At 46.5% G+C, this 21,554-nt stretch overlaps 1 long non-coding RNA gene across 2 annotated transcripts in view; it reads right to left on the bottom strand.

Moving 5' to 3' along the window:
• Nucleotides 1-629: 629 nt before the first annotated feature.
• Nucleotides 630-21,554, bottom strand: part of LOC123383845 — a 42,341-nt gene continuing 21,416 nt past the window's right edge. The window contains exon 3 of one of the 2 annotated variants that reach the window (XR_006594130.1): nt 630-1,278. This is a non-coding gene — a long non-coding RNA (uncharacterized LOC123383845). Of the gene's footprint in view, nt 1,279-20,143; nt 20,291-21,554 lie in introns of those variants that run through there. The other variant, XR_006594129.1, reaches the window with a different exon arrangement.

The following is a 21,554-nucleotide window of genomic DNA, read 5'->3' as shown; positions in this document are numbered from 1 at the left end:
TCAAGTCTAGTCCCTGTTGACTTTACAAAACACGTCTGGTCAGAATCCCTCATTAGCTCTATGATACCTGTCAACTGGAGCGTGTTAGGCTTCCCCTCGGTGCATGAACGCGAGCCTGCACAGGTGGAAGGAACGTGCACTTGGGAGTCAGCCCTAGATTTGAATTCTGACTTTGCCTTTTAGGAAGCACACGCCTTTTCTAGTTACTTAATATTTTTAAGTCTCAGATTCCTCACATACGAGGATAATGTCTATCTCACCAGGCTGCTGAGATGCACTCATTGTGTGGTATGTGTTCAATAATTGCTTGTTTCTTTTACGGTGTAGGTTAAAAATGAGAATTTGTGTTCAAAACTACAAATGTATGGTTCGTTTAGAATCCAAATGTGAATATGGCATTTACCAGCTTTATAAATAATAGAGGTTTTCAAGTTAGCCTCAAGAAAGGACATGCAGGGGCACCTGGGTGGCTCGGTTGATGAAGTGCCTGACTTTGGCTCAGGTCATGATCTCTCAGTTCGTGAGTCTGAGCCCCACGTCGGGCTCTGTGCTGACAGCTCGGAACCTGGAGCTGCTTTGGATTCTGTGTCTCCCTCTCTCTCTGCCCCTCCCCTGTTTACACTGTCTCTCTCAAAAAAATGAATAAAACATTTTAAAAAAATTTTAAAGGAATTCATACAGAAAGAGGAGGGAATATGAGAACAGGAAATATTCCTCTCTTCCGTCCTTCTTATACTGAGACAATTTAGGAGGTTCTTCCCAAAGAAAGCATGACCCATTTCAGCCTAAAACTTTTGCTATTCTCTGAACTGTGCTGGCTTGAGAACATATTTCTTTTACCAAAAGATGAGTTCACAGCAAATGACTCAGAAACATATGGATGAAATTTCCCTTAAGCCACTCAGGGGATTTGAAATTAAGGGAAAGAGTACTTGGCAGAATGCATTTGGGGTTTTGCCAAACCCAAACCAACTGAGAAACAGTGAAGACACAAGGCAGATCTCGAATGCTGCCAAGTTTACCCATCATAGCAGGACAGGGATTTATAATCAGAGCTGCTCAGAAAAGCACTGCCTCACGGGTGGCAAAGGACAGAAAAGCCTTTGTCCTCACGTCTCCACGTGGCTGCTGTGTCCCAAATGTGTGCACACCATGTTCATCATCAGGACCCTCAAAGCCACCTCTGTGGCTGCAGGTTCCTCTCTGCACTGAGCCCCTGACGTCTCTGCAGGCTGCTTTTGTTTCCAGGCCAGCCTGGATGCTTCTTACTGTGAATTCCTGAAGGAGAGAAAACAAGTCTTGGTGAGCGTTCTGGAGTGACGGTGAAGAGCTGTAAGGGGTGAAGTGTGACAGAGCAATTCCCTTCTCTGACAGACACTAGGGGTTTTTGTTTGTTTGTTTGTTTTGTTTTTTTCAGCCACCTTTCCCCATTTCTCTGCTTTCCATGGGTTTCTTTGTCTGTAAGATGAAGGGACCGGATGAATGAGCTGTTTTCACACTGTGCTGCCTTGAGCCTTTTCAAGGCTTGCCTGGGCCCAGGGGACGACAGGGTGAGGAGACAGAGAAAGGGGCCTTCTTTCCAACGGGAAAGGGGCTCCTGCTTAAGATCAAGTGAACTTAGGGCTCTGGGGAAACAATTGGGCAGTCATGACACTAGACAGTGTCCTTTCCGACTAGACAGCCCCAGTGTCTTATGCCATTCTTCTCAGTCTCCACCCCCTGCACCAAATATCACTAAAGACGGGCACCGGTTTTTTTCTCCAGCATTCTTCAGAGAATTCCAGTGAGCTGGGCACAGTGAGCCGGGCATTTAGCAGTGAACAAAACACACCTGGTCCCCACGCCCATGGAGCCAACAGACTAGATGGGGAGGTTGACATCGAGCAAACAAATGCCTATGTAAATCTAAATCAAGATATATCCACCATGAGGGGCGGCTGGGTGGCTCAGTCGGTTAAGTGTCTGGCTCTTGGTTTCAGCTCAGGTCATGATCTCACGGCTTGTGAGTTCGAGCCCCACATCGGGCTCTGTGCTGACTATGCTGAGCCTGCCTGGGATTCTCTGTCTCCCTCTCTTTCTCTCTGCCCCTCCCCTGCTCGCTCTCTACCTCTCTCCAAAAAAGATATATCCACCATGAAAGATAGGATCATGGTTGAAATTTGAGCAGGACTGGGGTTTGAGAGAAACTACAGAAAGCTTCCTGATCAAAGCCGCTCCCCCACCAGCCTGGCTTGCCACTTGCCTCTCTACAGAAATGCTAATCATTGTGAAGTCATCGAGGGTTTCCATGAAAAATATCCCTCTTGCACCTGACAAGGGAGGTCAAGGAACCCAGAATGCAGTGTAGCTGATGGATGTACTAGCTGTTACTGCAGAAAGCCAAGAGGATGAACTTGAGAGAATAGACTGGGGCTTTAGGGGGGCAAGGATGGGAAGGTTTAGAGCTTGGTGGGCCCAAAGGGATATGAGGGATTCAGAAAGGAGGTGATCCAGAGTGCAAGAGAAGTCCATGCGAAGACTCCCTTCATGTAGTTCACTGTAGTGTCTAGAACTCTCGATGTCTTTTCCCCATTCCTCACTGAGTTTAATATGCTATGCGCAATAAGTGTTGACTCGTGACTAAATCTTAATTCTATTACTGTTCTTTCTCTATCTAGCTCTTTCTCTTTATGCATTTTGTAAAGAGAAAAGGGATTAAAAAATTTTCTGGAGACATTTCCACGGTTCCTACTGTAGGTAAGGGGGCAGTGCTCACCAGTAATGGCCTGTGATGTGTCTGACCTCTGGTCTAGGAGAGGACCAGCCAAGCGGGGGGGCGGGGGGGGGGAGTGGGGTGTGGGGGGAGGCTGGTTTCTCATCTGAAAGAGTGAAGGCTCCTGTGGGGCACTAGATGGCAACATTTCTCCAAATCTAAGCTCAGCAAAGGCAAGGACCTGTTGACAGAAGGTCAACCCTGCACAACTGCTAGTCCCAATGCGTTCTGTGAAACCTGAACTTCTGGAGATGAGAAGTCTGAAGCCAGATCTGGTGGAAGGGGGGGTCCCCAACAGCGCATCTCTCAGGCACAGTCTATACAGGGGTTCAGAGGTGTTAGCTATTATTTCTCCTACCGTTTTGCAACCACCATCTCCTCCACCATCACCACCACTACTTAGTCACACAAGCTGCTATTAAATTTGTAGGTGCTGAAAATTAAAACTTCACGTCAACCGATTCTAGGAGAGATCTACCGAGAGATGCATTTCTTTTCGTTTCCTTTTTTGTGTCTACATGCTACAAGTATATTAACAAACTGGTACCCGGCTTAGAAACATAAGAGAGTTGCTTTAATGAAGAACGATTAGTATTTGACATACTAGTTTTTTGGTAGATAAGTAGTTGCTTCTTATCTACTTAACCAATTTTGAAAACAGGGCGTCCTTCTATGTGAACTTAAGGTACCTCTGGAGTTTCATTTGCTGTATCAGTTTCTTTAGCACACTCTTTCTGCTTTGCAGCCCTGCCCCCACTCCCTAGGTCTTGTCCTGGCAACCTGTCACTGTATTTCAGTGTTTGTGTTGATAAATACCAGCTGACCCATGAAGAGTCAAAACAGACCACCCCACATAGAACAACATTTACTAAAGTTCTCATGCAATGGGCTGGTCAGATGAACTGTTCCTTGGGGACCGGAAATTGAACCTAGGTGAGCTTATGTGGAAGACCAGGAAGCAAGGTGTTCAAGAGGATGAGGACAACAAGGGGAAAGGGTGGCAATCCAGAGTTACAGAACCAAAAGTTGACAGTGAACCACTTGGTTTAAAGCACATCTTTTGTGCCGTCAAGCCCCAGTGCATCATAGCTACAACCTGACAGGTGCAGATTTTCCGCATAGGTCCGTTCATGGGTTCAATCAATACGTAATGATTAACTTCTAACATATGCCCAGTCTGGTTCCATGCTCCAGGGAGAGAGTTATGAGCAGGGCATGTGCCTTAAGGACGCTCACACACCGGCAGAGGAGAAAAACAAAACAAACAAATTGCTAAATATAGTTCAGGTTTGATAAGTGCCGATTTCTTTTCGGCAAGTTCAGGAAGAAGGAAGCAGGATTTGCACAGAGTGACAGGTAATGGCATACGTGTGTGCAGCTGTGTGCGCATGTCCAATGGCTATTGTAGTTAGATTCATCAAGGAAGGCTGCTCAGAAAGGGTGACATTTGAACAGTAAGACCTGAAAGAAATGAGAAGGTAAGTCATGTGAGAGTCTCTGAGCTAACGTGAAGCTACACATTATTGTCATTATGAGCTATTATTATGAGCTCACTTTATTGTTATTATAAGTCAGTTTGGTCACGATGCTCTTAGGTTCCTGGTGGTGATGATAGCTATTGAAAGAGATTGACGTAAATAAGGGTGAACTGCTACCCTATAACTTTGCTCCCAGTTTGTTTTTTGTTTTATTTTATTTTTAATATTTTATTTATTTATTTTGAGAGAGAGAGAGAGAGAGAGAGAGAGAGAGCGAGCAGGGGACAGGCAGAGAAAGAGAGAGAGAATACTAAGCAGGCTCCACACCAGCAGCGCTGAGGCTGACACAGGGCTTGAACTCATGAACCATGAAATCATGACCTGAGTTGAAACCAAGAGTCAGACACTTAACGGACTAAGCTACCCAGGCACCCCTCACTTTGCTCCCAATTTGTAAAGAGACCAATCTTCTACCAGATTTGGTAATGCATTACAGAAATTTATTAATAGGTGTTTGTTTTTTATTAATGGGTTCAAATAGTTTACATGAACTTTTGGTAAGCTCAATGGAGACTCAGATTTCTATTCTTTTAGGAGCTCTTACTACTGCCTTGTATGAGAGGGTCACTTGAAGTGGGGCAACAGCACCCCAGAGGCAGGATTCTGTTATACTGGGACTCAGCAACAGGTGGCCAGAGCTCCCCCTAACCAATGCACAGACACTGGACTGTACAGGACCAAGCTTCAGGGGCCATCCCTAAGCGTGCATATTTGTAATGGTTAATTTTGTGTCCACTTGGCTAGGCTATGGTGCCCAGCTGCTTGGGCAAACACCAGTCTAGATGTTACTGTGAAGGCATGTTTGAGATGTGACTAACGCTTAGATTAGTAAACTCTGAGTAAAGTAGATTACCCTCCATAATGTAGGTGGGCCTCATCCAATCAGTTGAAGGACCTAACAGCGAAGACTGAGATACCCCAAAGAAGAAGAAATTCTGACTCCAGATGGCAAATAGAGAGTCTGTCTGAGTTTCCAGCCTTCAGACTCATCAGTTGACTCCAGAGTTACAACAATAACTCATTTCAATCACCAGTCTCCCAGTCTACCCTTTGAATTTTAGATTTACTACTCTCCACAATCATAACAGCCAGTTTCTTAAAATAAATCTCAATCTACCTATATCTATATCTTCATCTCGTATTAGTTCTATTTCTTTGGAGAACACTGACTAATACAGATTCTGGTATTGGGGAAGTGGAATGCAGGTGTGACAGATGTCTTAAAATGTGAAAGTAGGGCACCTGGGTGGCTCAGTCAGTTGAGCATTCGACTCTTGATTTTGGCTCAGGTCATGATCCCAGGATCGTGGGTCGTGCCCTTTATTGGGCTCCATGCTGAGCGTGGAGCCTGCTTAATATTCATTCTCTCTCTCTCTCTCTCTCTCTCTCTCTCTCTCTCTCCCTCCCTCCCTCCCCTCCCCTCCCCTCCCCCGCTCATATGTGCACTCTCCCTCTCTCAAATAAAAAATAATACATAAATAAATAAATAAAATGTGAAAGTGGCTTTAGAATGGGTAAGGATAGGGGGTGGACAAATTTAAAGCACAGGACAGAAAAAGCCTAGATCGCCTTGAGGAGGTCGTTGGTGGCGATGCGAATGTTAAAGGGGTTCTGGTGGGAGTTCAGGAAGAAAAGGGCCAGAGAGCCAGTTTCTATCATCCTAGAGAACACGCATATCATTGTGAGCAGAATGCTGCTAGAAATAGGATTGTTAATGGTGCTTCTGCTGAGATCTCAGACAGAATTTTGGACACAGACACAGACACGCATAGAGGGAAGATGTCATGGAGACATGGAGAGGAGACAGCCATCGACAAGCCAAGGAGAGAGGCCGGGGACAGATGCTTTCCCTGCAGTCCTTAGAAGGAAACCACTCTGCCAACATGTTGATTTGGGATGAACCGAATGACAGTGAATATGTGCACACTAATACAGGGCTGTAAGCCTCAGGGGCTCCCTATGCCATTTGTCACCAGTCTGGGTCTCTGGGAGCAGGTGCCGAGACAGAGGTGGGGGTGGAAAATGTTTGTCATGGACCAAACCCTGTAAAAGCAGGGGAAGGAGCCAGCATCAGAAACAAACGCAAATGACATGAAACCAGTGAACAAATACGGCCAGCTAGTTCTGTTTCTTAAAAAAAGCTCAAAATCAAATATCAAGGAGTATAGATAATCTTTAAACATCATTTATACTTACTGTTTTAATGTTTATTTATATCTGAGAGAGAGAGCGCGCGCACACACACAAGCGGGGGAGGCGCAGAGAGAGGAGGAAAAAGCAGGTTCTGCCCTGACAGCAGAGAGCCCAATGTGGGGCTTGAACCCACAGACTGCGAGACCAGGACCTGAGCTGAAGTTGGATGCTCAACTGACTGAGCCACCCAGGCACCCCTTCATTTATACTTATTATACTTGTTTCCCCTTACTAGTTTATCGAGAGTATGATGTCATTCGGTGTTTATCTACGTTCATATTAATGGAGCTCTATAGTTCACAAATTGAAGAGAATTATTAATGCTAATAACTTCATGTATTATGAATGCTAATCAAATAATAGTTATTATTAACTAATTAATAATAACTGCTTTATTTGAATCTTCAGTTAGAAGGATTTCAATTCAGTACAATTTAAGGTAAATTCTTCAGAAAGGTGGGGGGAAGGAATCGAGACTGGGCAGAGGGAAAATATGCATGATGATGTATATCCAAGGAGGCATCAGGCATCCCAATGTTGAGCACTGGACTGAATGCTGCCTTCAGGGTTGTCTTGCATTGTGTCTAAATGGCTGGGACTTTATCCCTACTGGGGTCAGTCACTGGGTAAGGGCTGCTCCCAGTAGAGTGGCCGTGGGCAAGGAGTTTCTCTACAGCTGAAGCTGACCCTGGAGGAGTGGGCAGCTGGAGATGCCCTCTGACCACACTCCTTACAGAGAGCCCTTCCTGGAAGGGGGACCTGGGCCACACATCTCCATGTCTCTACCATGCCGCTCATGGAACAGTGAAGGATGGCACAAGACCCAAATGTTATAGACAATCCACAGGTATCTTGAATACCTTTAATTTCACCAACAAGAATCCATTTCTTTTCTTTTTTTTTAAGTTTATTTACTTATTTTGAGAGAGAGAGAGAGCGTGCACGTACAAGCGCAAGTGGGGGAGGGTAGAGAGAGGGGAGAGAAAGAATCCCAACCAGGCTCTGTCTGCACTATCAATGCAGAGTCCCATGCAGGGCTTGAACTCACAAACTGTGGGATCATGACCTGAACCGAAATCAACAGTCGGACGCTTAACTGAGCCACCCTGGTGCCCAGAGAGTCCATTTCTAATATTCATTGTACCTCTTACCAATGCACTAATTTAAACAATAAAACTCCATTTCTGACATTCACTATGCTAATTAACAAAGCCTTAGGTATTCAGTGAGACATCGATCACAAAAGCACTTGAGGTGACTATTTCTGGAGTGTGACTTTTCTGATAAAATATTAGCTGACTGCCCTAGAGTGGAATTTTCCATTAGAGCAACTGACGGCCCTTAGAGTAAAAGCTCAAAGCTTAAATGAACCGGCACACACATCACATGACCGACTCTACCCTGTCAAAATCACAGACATCCTAACAATCCCCCATTTCAATACGCTTGTCTTCGTGGTCTTGGACACCGACCCATTTTGTCCAATCATACTGCTTTAGGGATTACTTCCTTACAAGAAACAGAAACACCTCAAACTGGTTTGAGTTTAATGGGGGTTAAATGATTGGACACTGAGATTCGCAGGGAAATCTCTTTGGGTCACTCCGAGCGGAACTGGGGTGTTGGGATCTCAAGCTTCCCTGCCTCTCTCATGGGTGCACAGACTCTTCTCTCTGCTTTCATCTGAGTGTCTGCCTCTGTCTCCTGCTTCTCTTTCCCTTTCTACTTACTGATCAGCACACTTCCCCAATCCTTTTTTTAAAAGATTTTTATTTTTAAGGAATCTCTACACCCAACGTGGGGCTCGAACTTACAACCCTGAGATCAAGAGTCACATGCTCTACCGACAGAGTCAGCCAGGTGCCTCACACTTCCCCCATCTTGATTCTATGTAACCACCATCACCTGACCATCTCCACGTCTCTTAGGTCAATGCCTTGAAAGGAAAGAGAAAATATGACTGGCGCAGCCCTGTCTATGGCCTGGGGGCCTGTTCCAGACATCTGTGGCCAGGGGTGCTACGAGAGGGGTAAATGAAGCTTCTCCTTCCAGGGATCCTGGGAGGACGAATTCCTCCAAGAAGAGGATGAAGGTGCGAAGGCTCTGACCTTGGGGTGTCTCTGCCAAGCCCACCGACTGGTAGTGCAGTATCTTGCCAAAAAATCCCCTTATCTGCACGCTGTGTGTGCACACACACATGTGCACATGTACGCACACAGGTACGTGCATGCATACCACATACATACGCGTAGTTGACTAAGCCAATCCACCAGTTACTGCCAAAGGCCGTACATTCAAATGGTAATATCTGAACGCACACAGAATATGTCTCTGTGATTAGGTCAATGAAGCAATGTCTTGTTCTCCCTCTCTAAAACCTCACCTGCTGCAAATACCACCTTCTCCGTTGTAATCCACATTCTGAGTCGAACCTTCCTCAATCATGGCCACTTCCACCACCTCTGGGCACTGCCCTGTCTGGAATGGTGGTGTCTCTCCCTCCTCACAGACCACCCATTGTCAAGGCTGTGAGTCATAGAACCCCGTTCTAGGTGGACTCTCCAGGGACACGTTGGCCTCCGTCCCGGCTGTAACAATTAAACGTCAGCATAAGCTATCAACCCAGGGATTTGATTCATGAAAGCAGAGCTGTCCTTCAGCCTGAGTACATAGAAACCTCAGACTGTTCTCAGTGTTTCCTTTTGTGCTTGTTTGCATCGCCTGGGGTTTCCCAGGGACACTGGTGTGTCAACCAACGTTATCAGCCAGGCACCCTTAAGCAGGCACAGTGATGAGGCGAAGAGAGCCCTGTGTCCAGCCTACCGGAGCTGCTTACTTCTGCCGAGGGCAGAGATGGGCAGCCCCTGCCCAGGCCCGACAGACGCTCTCATTCCCCATGCCCTTTCCCCCTCTCCCTGTGCCCCTTTAACAGGGGTAGAGAAAATGCAGAAAAAAGTGGAGACCTCTCAGGCAGAAAGGACTTTGCCAAATCGAAGACCTCAGAAACGCCAAAGAGAAAAGGCCTATTGTTCCTTCACAGACTCTCCCTTGTCAGGGTAGGAAGAGGGGAGATCTGAGTGAAAACCTATATTTACCTGACACTCTCCTCCCCACCTCCCCTCTCAAGTTCACATGCCTAGAGAACTTATAGACTGCCATGAATAATTAGTTAAGTGTTTGCTAGAATATTCTCTCATGAGGCCCGTTGGAGAGGTGTCCCTAATGGAGGACACTGAATAAAAAATTTCTTCTTTTCAGTTTTGCCTCAATCCAGCTGCTCTGGTGAATACCATGAAGTGCCAAGGGGTCCAGGCCTCTGTGATTAGGCTGGTAAGACTGCCCTTCCCACACGGCCAGGAGCCCTCCACCTATGGTAGGGCAGGGCCAGGGGGCTCTCTGGCTGCCGCCCTTTGTTGTCCCCAGGTGTCTGTCTAGGTTTCTGGGTGATTCCACTGCCAACTTGGCCATAGAGCCCACACCCTTAAGAAGGGGCCCCGTGGCCCTCAGATCAGCCATTGCCCTTTAAGGGTCCCCTCGCTCGCTGCAGTGGCACCGGTCTGGCTGACCCCACGTCTGCTTTCACAGCCCCCCTTTCTGAGCCTTTGTCCTGGGAACCACCAGGGCTTGGGGCTCTTCTAATGTCCCCAGACAAAGCCCACAGCAAGCATTCATTTATCTTGCCTCTTTTCCCTAGGGTCAAGCTGGTAAGTGCCAGGTGGTCCATCAGGAGACCCTTGAGCTTAAGACACCAAGCAGCCTGTCTCCTCACCCTTTGAGTCAGGAGCACCCAGACCCCAGAAACCTCTTCCACGCATTCCTTCTTGGTGACCGAACCCCAGCTGCTCAGTGATTGGCAGGGGGACTTCCTGTCAGAGCAGCAAACAATAAACAGAAAAAAACAAACCAAACCAAACCAGATTTAATATCCATTCTCTTCCCCTACACCCCTCCCCACCACAAACACTGTTTGCAGTCACTTTTCTTTCCAGTGAATCTAGCGGGGAGGGTTGCGGGAGAGGCGGTAGGAGAGGGAGACACTGTTTTACCTGAGAGGCCCCATGTGCTATTTACGTATGTGGTTTTTCCGTGGAGTTCAATACTTAAGACACACGGGCTGTTCGTGCGGTGATTTGAAACCCAGGCTGTAAGCCCAAACTGCTCGGGTTTGAATCCTGGCTCCATTGCTTTCTAGATTTGTAACCTTGGACTAGTTCCTGAACTTCCCCGCGGCCTGCTTTTCCCCAACTAGCAAAGCGGGGCATAGCATTCGTATGACAGTCTTATAGTGTTGATGTGAGGACTGAGTGACTTAATATATATTAAGCACGTAGGACAGGGTCTGGTACACAGAAGACACTGTATAAATGCTTGCTTTTCTTATTATAGATCACGTGATATAATATTTCTGTTTCCATCTCTATGAACTCAGTTATCACGGCTTCTGAGTGTGGAGCAAATTTAACATATAACTTATTTATAATAAATACCTAATTACTTCCAGAAAAGATTTAAAGTGTCTGAACAATGACAGTAATTAGAAAATCCATCCATGAGGGTCTTGTTTGTAGTTCTTTTGTAAAGGTTAAATAATTTTTTTAAGTTTATTTATTTTGAGAGAGAGAGAGAGAGAGCACGTGCACATGCATGACCACAAATAGGAGAGGGGCAGAGAATGAGGGAGAACGAGAATCCCAAGCATGCTGTCAGTGCAGAGCCCAATGTGGGGCGCGAACTCATGAACCGTGAGATCATGAGCTGAGCCCAAACCAAGAGCCAGACACTTAACCGACTGATCCACCCAGGTGCCCTAAGGTTAAATAATTTTTCATCTGAGGGGGAAAGTGCCTTCTTTTTTGTTTATTTATGATTGCGGGGTGTGTGATGAAAAGCATCCCAACCCATGAAGCAGGAGATCTTGAGAAAGCTAATGGGAGCCGGGTGGTGCTCTGTGACTCGCTGTGGAAGACAGGAATGCCCTTTCTGAATGGCTACAACTGCCAGGACTAGTCCCTTTCCATGGATGGTTCCTTTGATTCTCACACTCAGCTCTGCAACGGGGAAGGCACTGTTGTCCCCACTGTGCAGACGAGGAAGCAGGGTCAGGGGGGCTTAAGTCACCTGCCCAATCACACAGCAGGTAAGTGGGGGAGCAGGGTTCAAAGCCAGGTCCAATGCCAAAGCCGCTGGGCTGCCGGCTCTGCCCCCACCTACTTTGTGATTGAACAAGACGCAGCTTCTTCAGGTTCTACTGAGGGAAAATGAGAGGAACTGTTACTGCCTGTCCCTTCACATCCGAAGAGGAAGGTAGACCCCTTCCCTGGGCATCGAGCAGTTTAAGCTTGTGGAATTCATATCAACTTTTGACGTGCAATAGAGGCTGTAAACAGAGAGCCTGACTTTAATTCAAACATTAAGTGATTATTAACATTAAATTTAACAAATAAATGTAAACAGGGCTTTAATTGATTCCTGTGCTTGTAATTGGTCGTTCATTTAGAACTGTCTTCTGCGTGAGAACCTCTGTCTGGGATCTAGGGACGACAGGTTTACACAGTCTCACCCCTGGTTTGAGCTCAGGTCCATCGTTTCTCGGCAGACACACTCATTTGGTTAAGAAGTTAATGGTGCCGTGACACACACTGGGCTCCAGTCGTGAACCAAGCAGATGTGGGCCCTGCTTCATGGCACTTGTGGTCTAATGGGCTGTCAGCAAATGACATCATGAAGAAATACACAGTGAAGTGTGGTAAGAACCATCAGTATAAGGACTCAAGGTGCTTGGAGGGAGGGTGACTAAGGAAGCTCTCTCTGAAGAGAGGCACTTAATTGGAGATCTGCAATTTGAAAGTGGATGGAAAAGTTCCAAACAGAGGAAACAGCATATGCAAAGGCCCTGGGCCAGGAAGTGCTTGGTATTCTTGAAGAGATACAAAACCAGTGTGGCTGGAGGGAATGGAGGGAGGGGTTGCATTGCTTGAGATGGGGGAGATAACAGGAAATATACGGATGATGGAAATATTTGAAACAATACATGTGAATATAATCATTAAAATAGACACTGAGGGAATACCCATAGGAAAAAAAAAATGGTCTAGTTTGACAAATAACAAATAATTTCCAAGGGAAAAAATGGTAGAAGGGGACCTATGGATTAAGAGAGTTAAAAGACATACCAAGGATGTGGAGAAATTGAACACTCACACATTGCTGGTGGGACTGGAAAATGGTGCTGTTGACAGTGACAGCATTCCTGGAGGGTGGGACATGCATGGCATTAGGGAAATGCTTGCCCCCATTCTCACACACATCATTCACTTGCACCCTGAGTGGTTTCTGTTATGGGTTGAATTTCCCCAAAATATATATTGAAGTTCTAACCTCCCATACTTCAGAATACAATTACATTAGTAGCAGTCAGGGTTCTTTAGAGAAACGGAACGAACAGCATATCTTTCTATCCGTACCTCTCTCTCTTTCTCTATGAAATTGATTGATTTTGAAGAATTGGCTCAGGTCATTGTGCAGGTGTGGCAAGTCCAAAATCTGCAAAGACAGCTGGCAAGCTGGGGACCCAAGGAGGAGTTGCAGTTTGAGTTCAAAGGCAGGCTGCTTCTCTAATTTCTTCTTGCCTGGGGGAGGTCAGCCTTCTTTTTTTTTAATTAAAAAAAATTTTTTTAATGTTTATTTTTGAGAGAGAGGTAGACAGACAGTGTGAGCTGCGAAAGGGCAGAGAGAGAGGGTGGCAGAATCCAAAGCAGGCTCCAGGCTCCAAGCTGTCAGCACAGAGCCCAGTGCGGGGCTCGAACCCACAAACCATGAGATCATGACCTAAGCTAAAGTCGGATGCTCAACCAACTGAGCCACCCAGGCACCCTAGGAGGTCAGTCTTCTGTGAAGGCTTTCAAATGATTGGATTTACCCCCTACACACATTATGGAGAGGTGTCTGCCTTACTCAAAGCCAACTGATTTAAATATTAATCTCAAGTAAAAAATACCTTCAGAGAAACATCTAGACTAATGTTTGACCAAATATTTGGATGCCATGGTCTAGTTCAGTCGACACATAAAATTAACTATCACGGTGACCTTATTTGCAGATGTAATTAAGCTAAAGAGCAGTCTAGCATAGGCCCTGATCCAATATGATTGGTGTCCTTATAAGAGGGGAAATATGGACACAAGGACAGACATGCACACGGGGTGAATGTGATGTGAGGATGAAGACACCAATGGGGGTGATGCCAGTAAACCCCCAGAAGCTAGGAGGGAAGCACAGAACAGATTTTTCCTCACTGCCTTCAAGAGGACCCAATCCAGCTGATAACCTTGATCTCAGACTTCCAGTCTCCAGAATGGTAGGATAATAAATTTCTGTTGTTGAAGCCCCCTAGTCTGTGGTTCGTGGTGGCATCAGCCTTAGCTTCCCATAAAGTATTCTTTGACCATAGGCAGAAGAATCTGAAAGAAGATGTGAGCAAGCAGCACCCATTTTTCCCTGTCTTATCTCCACCCACACCCCCCCTACTTCTGGGCTAACAGATGAAACCCTTACCCTGAGTGGAGAGAGGAGAGATGAAGGAAATGAGGCTATTGGATGCAGTGTGGAAGCTGTGCCTCTTCCCAGTGCCTCCACACTAGCCACTTCAGAGATGTGGGTGTGTCTGTTGGAGGCACACAGGAGCTCCTGTTGAGTTTGGAGATCTGAGAATGGAGAGGACCTGTTCCCTGGATGAAGTCCAGGGAGACCATAAGGGGCTTCATTGTTGTGTAGTAACAGTAGGGTAGAAATGGCAGCATGCCATACAGGTCTAGAAGCTAGCCTGAGCTTCCTGTATGTCTGACAGGGTGTGGATGGCCATCTGAATATACCCAGGGCTCCTGAGTGAGACACAGAAAATATCTAGGAAGGAGCAAGCCCATGGGGCCTTGAGCCCAGAAGGAGGGAACACTATGTCAGAAGGCTGCAGCCCATGGACAGGAGTGCAGAAAACCTGGGAAGAGGTCTCGGAGACCAGGCAGGATGGGGGTACATCTGAAGCAGCAGGGCATCAAAGCACCAAGAAGTAGGTGCCCAGCCACCACCCTGATCCCAAGCCCTCGCCGCCATGTTGGCGAATATGAAAGGAGCTGGATATAAGTGTTAGTCTCAGGGATAAAGAGAAAGAGGGGGGACAGGAGACAGAGGGGGAATAAAATGTTGATTGTGACTTAGTTATGAAACCAGAATGGCTAGGAAGTCACTGAAGCTGGGTAGGTTTAACTGAAAATAGTTGGGTGAGGTTTTCTATATCAGTTCAAATGAGAATTCAAGATGAAAAGTCTCATTTCATGGCGACACCTCCACACGTGCAGATTCATGCATATATACATTTGAAGGGCCCTTTAAGCACCTTTTGGCAGAGCTTTCTCTTCCTTCTTGACCACTATCTTCTCAGTCAGAGCTCCCCAAAGCTGGAGACCTCAGGTGTGCTGGCCCCAGCAAATTCTGTGATGACAGTGATAATCATGTCCAAATAGCCAGTGACTGACCATCCATTCCTGCTCTTCAGGCCCTTCCTCAGAACCGTGTCCAGCCACAGTTCTCTGCTTATTAGGCAGCCACTGTTCTGCATGCCCGACTTCTGTGGCAGAATGTCTATATTCTCACATTATATGTTGAGGGAGAGAGGCAGCAGCTTGGAACACTTAACTGGCACGTTCTAAGCATTGGTCAATGAAGTAGTCACAGCAGAAGGCATTATCTGCGCATGAAAGTGTTTTCTATGAAGTAACACACACATCAGTCACTTACTGCTGCTGGTGTTCTCTTCCTACTATTATTAACAACATTTTTAGAGTGGGAGAAAGGCAGCAGGACTCAGAACGCAGAAGCTTGGCATCCATCCATTCATGGTCCTCTGCTAATGGCTCATGAGCTAGGGTAAAACATTTGAACTGTTTTCTTACCTAGAAAATGCAAGGCTTGTATAATACTCAACTAGAAGATCTCTGTGGCCCTTTCAGCCTCTAAAATTCTATAGTTCTAACACAGTTTTTACATTTTCTAGTTGTTTGAGGCAAATATTGGAAAAAGATGTTCAACCTCACTCATGACACGGGAAATGCAAATTGAAATAACACACTGGTTTTTTTACTTAACAGAATGGCAAAAAATAAAATGTCTGGTAACACTGTGTGGGCAAGGGTTTGGGGGAACTCTCCCACATGCTCCCATGTTATTAGTAGGAGCACAAAATGAAACAGCCCTTTTGAGGACTATTTTGGTAATATCCATCAAGAGGTTAAAATCACATTTCCTTCAATTCAGCAATTCCATTTTTTGGAATTTAATCTACCGACATACCTTCACAGGTGTGATGTTAGGTATGTTCAAAGATATTTATTGCAGCATTATTTGTAGTAGAAAAGGATTGGAAACAAAGCAAACAACCATCAAAAGTGACATCCATATAACAGACAAGTATGCGGTTATTAAAAAGAATGAGGTTGCTCTACATGTACTGGTATGTTAGAATTTCCACGATATAGGGGTGCCTGGGTGCCTCAGTCAGTTAAGTGTCCAGCTTCAGCTCAGGTCATGATCTTATGGTTCACGAGTTCGAGCCCCACGTCGGGCTCTGTGCTGACCGCTCAGAGCCTGGAGCCTGCTTCCGATTCTGTGTCTCCCTCTCTCTCTGCCTCTCCCCAACTTACACTCTGTCTCTCTCTCTCAAAAATAAGTAAACATTTAAAAAAATGTTAGAATTTCCACAATACAGTAAGATAAAAAAAAACTAGGCCAAGTCCAGAGTATGTCATATGCTTTAATTTGTACTAAAGCATAGACTACATAGATTAGTATATGTTTGCATATGCACAGATTGCCTCTAGAAAGATCACAAGATTCTGACAATAATGATTGCCTCTGAGGAGAGAAACAGTTTCTGGGGAACAGGAGTGGTCAGGAAGATTTACTTTTCATTAATTACTTTTACTTTTTTGCGCACTTGGACTAACTAAGTAAGAGGAGGAGTATAGCTTGGGAAAGGGACTCTAAGAAGGCCAACAAAGGACAGTGGAGAAGGAGCTGGCTTCAAGGCAAAATTAGCTATTTGTCCACAAGAATGATCTGGCAGGCCAAGATGGCCGCTAGATGCACAGCGTTCCTCAAGAATGTCTGGGCCAAGAGCCAGCGTGGGTCATGTCCTTCACCATCAGTGGCTTGCTATAATTCTTCCCCGTTTCAGCTCCCACAATAATCACACCATCATGATCAACCAAGCCACCTAGTGCTCCTCTGAAATGATAGGCATGAACCCCATGTGCCAGGCATCCCAGGATCCCCTGGGTCCAAGCTTGGAGTGGCTGGAGAAACTGTCGAGTGTCTCTGTTGACAGGGAAGAGGCCCCCTTACCTGGGGCCCCCAGTAAAAACTGGTTGGTTTTTTCCCAACCATAGGAAAAAAAAAAAAAAGAGAAAGATCTGGCAGAGTTACCATATGACCCACCAATGATATACTCCTGGGTATTTATCTAAGAGCAATGAAAACATATGTCCCTGCAAAAATTTATACGAGTGTTCATAACAGCATTATTCATAATAGCCAAAAAGTAGAAAAAAACCCAAACGTCCACCACTGATGAATGGACAAAGTAAATGTGGGATGTCCATACCATGGAATATTATTCAGCAATAAGACAAAATGAAGTAAAGGATTCATGCTACAGTAGGGATGAATCTTGAAAACATTTTGCAAGGTGAAAGAAGCCCGTCAAAAAGGCCACATAGCATGTGATTCCATTCATATGAAATGTCCAGAATAGGAAAGTCTAGAGGCAGAGTCTATAGAGGTCACTGGAGCTGTGGGAGGGAGCTGGTGGGACATGGGGAATGGGCGCTACGGGGGTTGGGGTGATGGAAACGCTCTCAAGTTCATTATGGCAATAGCCACGCAACTCTGTGAATATACTTAAAAACCACTAAATTGTACATTTTATTTTATTTTTAAAGTTTATTTATTTATTTTAAAAAATTTTTTTTTCAACGTTTATTTATTTTTGTGACAGAGAGAGACAGAGCATGAATGGGGGAGGGGCAGACAGAGAGGGAGACACAGAATCGGAAACAGGCTCCAGGCTCTGAGCCATCAGCCCAGAGCCTGATGCGGGGCTCGAACTCACGGACCGCGAGATTGTGACCTGGCTGAAGTCGGACGCTTAACCGACTGCGCCACCCAGGCGCCCCAATTTATTTTGAAAGAGAAAGAGCACACATGTGCTCATGCACATGCACAAGCCAGTAAGGGGCAGAGAGACAGGGAGAGAGAGAGAATCCCAAGCAGGCTCCCTGCTGTTAGCACAGAGCCAGATGTGGGGCTCAATCCTATGAACCATGAGGTCATGACCCGAGCTGAGCTCAACAGTTGGACACTTAACTGACTGAGCCACCCAGGTGCCCCTGAATTGTACATTTGTAATGAGTGCACTGTGTGGTATATGAAGTGTATCTCAGTAAAGCTATTATAGAAAATAAGAATGATCTGGAGTTTCCCAGAAGTGAGAGCCAAGCCCAGGCCCATGGTGACCAGAGTTCTGTTCCCTAGAGTCAGGTGGGGCTAAGCTAAGGGAAGTCATGCTCATTCACACCTCTACCCCAGGGCCAGGGCAGAGGCCCCACCAGTGGGCCCTGAGGGCTGCAGGGTGGCAGAATATGTCACCCCAACATATGACTGTAGGATTTCAGGACACGCCATCCCTGGAAATGCAGCAATATTGATCATTTTGATCTGAGGGCACTTTGAAAAACAACAAATGCAGGGCAAGGATTTCTTTGAATTCTCCTCATCTGCCTAAAGACAGATCCTCCAAAGCACCCCAAATGTCATAAATCACCTCCATGGGAGTCCCATCAACTCCATCAAGTTCGACTCTTATCACAGGGGAGGAGACTAGAAGTCAACACTACACCACACAAAGTCGGTCACCAACTATCATACCTCTCATCCATTCTTCTAAGGAAGGGCTCATTCATCTTTCTGAAAAATCTATTTCTCTTTCCTACAATCACGTACATCCCTCTTCCCCTTTCCTTATTAAGATGGTATTTAATCCTGAATTCTAAGCACCCTTGGGGACTTACCCATTTCCGCCTGGTTATCTCCCATGTATCCAGGAGGTATATACATTAATAAACTTCTGTTTGTTTTTCTCTTGTCAATCTTTTATTACAGGGGTCTCAGCCAAGGGCTCACAAGGGTCGAGGGAAATTATTCTTCCTTTTCTGCAGGGCCTCGGCCTCAGATGAGCCCCTCCCATGCTGTTCAGGGCCAGGAGGGAGTGTTCCGGGGCTTCTGGAATGAGGAGGGCTGTGGCACTTCTTTGTTGCCTCCTCTGAAGGCTGAGGGGCTCTCACGCGTCTGGGGTGGGGGAGTGAAGGGCACAGCGCAAGGGAATAGAAAGCAAATCCAGTAATTTCCCCATTTCTGAGCACATCTGACACAGTGCTAAACGCAAAGCAGTTGGGAAGCAGTGAGACTGAAGACCTTCTCTGGCCCCGGAAAGCTTGCCAGGGCCGACTGGACAGCGATGGTGAGAGCACTGGGGAGCGTGGTGTAAAAGAGAGGTGCCCGTCGCCTCGGTGGGCCCGCACAGAAGACAGGGGGGCTGGTGTCCACACCTACAAGGAGCCGCAGGCCATCATCATGGCCACCGTCGCTGCGAATGTGTACTCGGCCTCGAGGGCTCTCTTCCTAAGGGGGACCTTCCATGCAGGGGTGCTTCAGTGGGGGAGTCTGGGCGCCATGTCCCTGAGCCTGGCTCCCAGAAGCCAACAGTTCCAGTCCTGGATGAACATGAGTCATGGACAGAAATCCCTCCTCCAGTGATAGAAAGGTGACCAGTGGTCACTGGCCGCCTACCCACCCCCCCTCCGCCCCGCCCCGTGCCCATGGAACTGCTGAGGGAGCTCATTTTTTAAAAATGCCTCTCTGCCTCCCTCACCTCGTCTATGTTTCAATGGCTGATGTAAGGGTTTCTGGGCTGCGAACAATTAATCTGTGGGAAAGCATGCTCCAAATTCTAAGTCAACAAATCTTTGGAACACAACTTCCTTACTGGCAAATTAGACTCTCACAGTAACTGGGTCCCAGAAGAGTTGCTTTAAATACCTGAAGGGCCCAAACCACCGCTGGGCCAGACACGACATGGGAGAAGGCTCTGAAGGTCTTTCATGCAGGGGAGCCTGCCCCAAGTGTTCCAGACCCTTCCAGGCACTTCTTTCACATCACCTGTCTCAGACCCTGGTGGGACCAGGAGGACTCAGGCACAGGAGAGCAAGGGGACTCGGGGTCCTGCCTCCAGGGGATTCTGGCCCAGCTGCATCCCTGGGACCAGACCTCGTGCTTCCAGAAGAAGATAGGAGCTTACGAACAGATCACAGAACACCCTAGTGGCAGAAACAACCTCAGGACTGAAAACAGAAGCTGTAATCACAGAACAAACCCACAAGTTCCAAAATCCGAGGGGTGCCTGGGTGACTCAGACAGTTAGGTGTCCGACTCTTGATCTCGGCTCAGGTCACCATCTCACGGTTAGTGAGCTCGAGCTCTGTGTCAGGCTCTGTGCTGAAAGGTCTGCTTGGGATTCTTCCCCTCCCCCCCCCCCCGCCCCTCCCCTGCTCTCTCTCGCTCTCTCTCTCTTAAAATAAATAAATAAACTTAAATTTTTTCCCCCCAAAACCTGACCCTTATGATCCCTGGACCAGGAAGGAAGTGGAGATTCTCCATATCCTGGTGAGAACGGCAACATGAGGAACGCTGTGCAGTCAGGCTGAAAATTAAACAGATGTGAGTTTCTTTAATTCAAAGGCTTAATTATTCTGACGTTTTCCATAACTTCATCTGAGCCATCACTTCAGCTTTAATTATGCATAATGAAATGGATTATTTACAGTAACTAATATGACAGGAAAAACTGAGAGGTGAGAATTGGTAACTTGGCAACTACTAACTCATACTTTTTCAACCCGTGTTTATTGAGTACCTACTATGTTTTCGCCTTTGCCACTGTCCTGGAGATGTCCTATTGGGAAAAAAATAGTATCGCTGGAGCACATCCACGGGCCAGTGTCTTTCCCTTCATTATCTCATGTGCGGCTTGCAAGAATGCTATACAACAGGGATTATTCTCCCTGATTTATACAGGTGCAACTGAGATTCTGGAAGGAAGGTAATTTGCCTAAGGTCACACAGAAAAACCTATGGTGTTATGTTGTTTTTTGCCATCTACCTATTTCAGACAGGAACTTACATGCTGACATTCCGAATCTTACTGCCTTGTACAGGAAAAGTCAACTTTTCCTAAGGGAAAAGTTGCTTGTTGTGTTAAGCAGGACAGAGGGAGCAGGGGTACTTTTGGGAAATTAACCTGACACTTTCCTATAGGACGCACTGGCTGCTATTGAGATGGTCCAGGTCAGAGGCCAGGACCTTAAACCAAAGCGGTGGCAGCAAAATTGGGAAAAGAGGCTGCAGGCGACCCTGTGGTGTCTGGAAGGGGCTTGACGAAGGCTTGCATGTGGTGGAAAGGAAGGACACCAGCCTCACCGCCCTGGGTTTGGGAAGCAGGAGAGGCGAATGCCAGCCTGACCACTGACTGGCAGCTTGACCAGGGGCAGGTCACTTAGCCTTTTGAGTCCTCATCTCCTTGTGCCCAGAAGAGGCTGCAAGCAGTTCATAGAGCAACCTCGGTTCAGGGGCATATGAACTAACACGTCTACCAGCCTCCATTATATCTCCCTTAAGGTCTTGCTTCCAGGTCACTTCTAATTATTCACAGTCCATCATAGACTTTACTTCCATCTCAAACTTGACTTAAGTTTCTTTCTTTTTTTTAAATGTCTATTTATTTGACAGAGAGAAAGAGAGAGACAATGTGAGGGGGGGAGGGGCAAAGAGAGCAAGGGAGACACAGACTCTGAAGCTGGCTCCAGGCTCTGAGTTGTCAGCACAGAGCCCCATGTGGGCTCAAACCCATAAGCTGAGATCCTGACCTGAGCTGAAGTCGGACGCTTAACTGACTGAGCGCCCCAGGA

Source organism: Felis catus, chromosome A2, assembly GCF_018350175.1.
Source record: "Felis catus isolate Fca126 chromosome A2, F.catus_Fca126_mat1.0, whole genome shotgun sequence".
NCBI classification, from domain to species: Eukaryota; Metazoa; Chordata; class Mammalia; order Carnivora; family Felidae; genus Felis; species Felis catus.
This window is presented reverse-complemented; position numbering and strand designations above follow the sequence as displayed.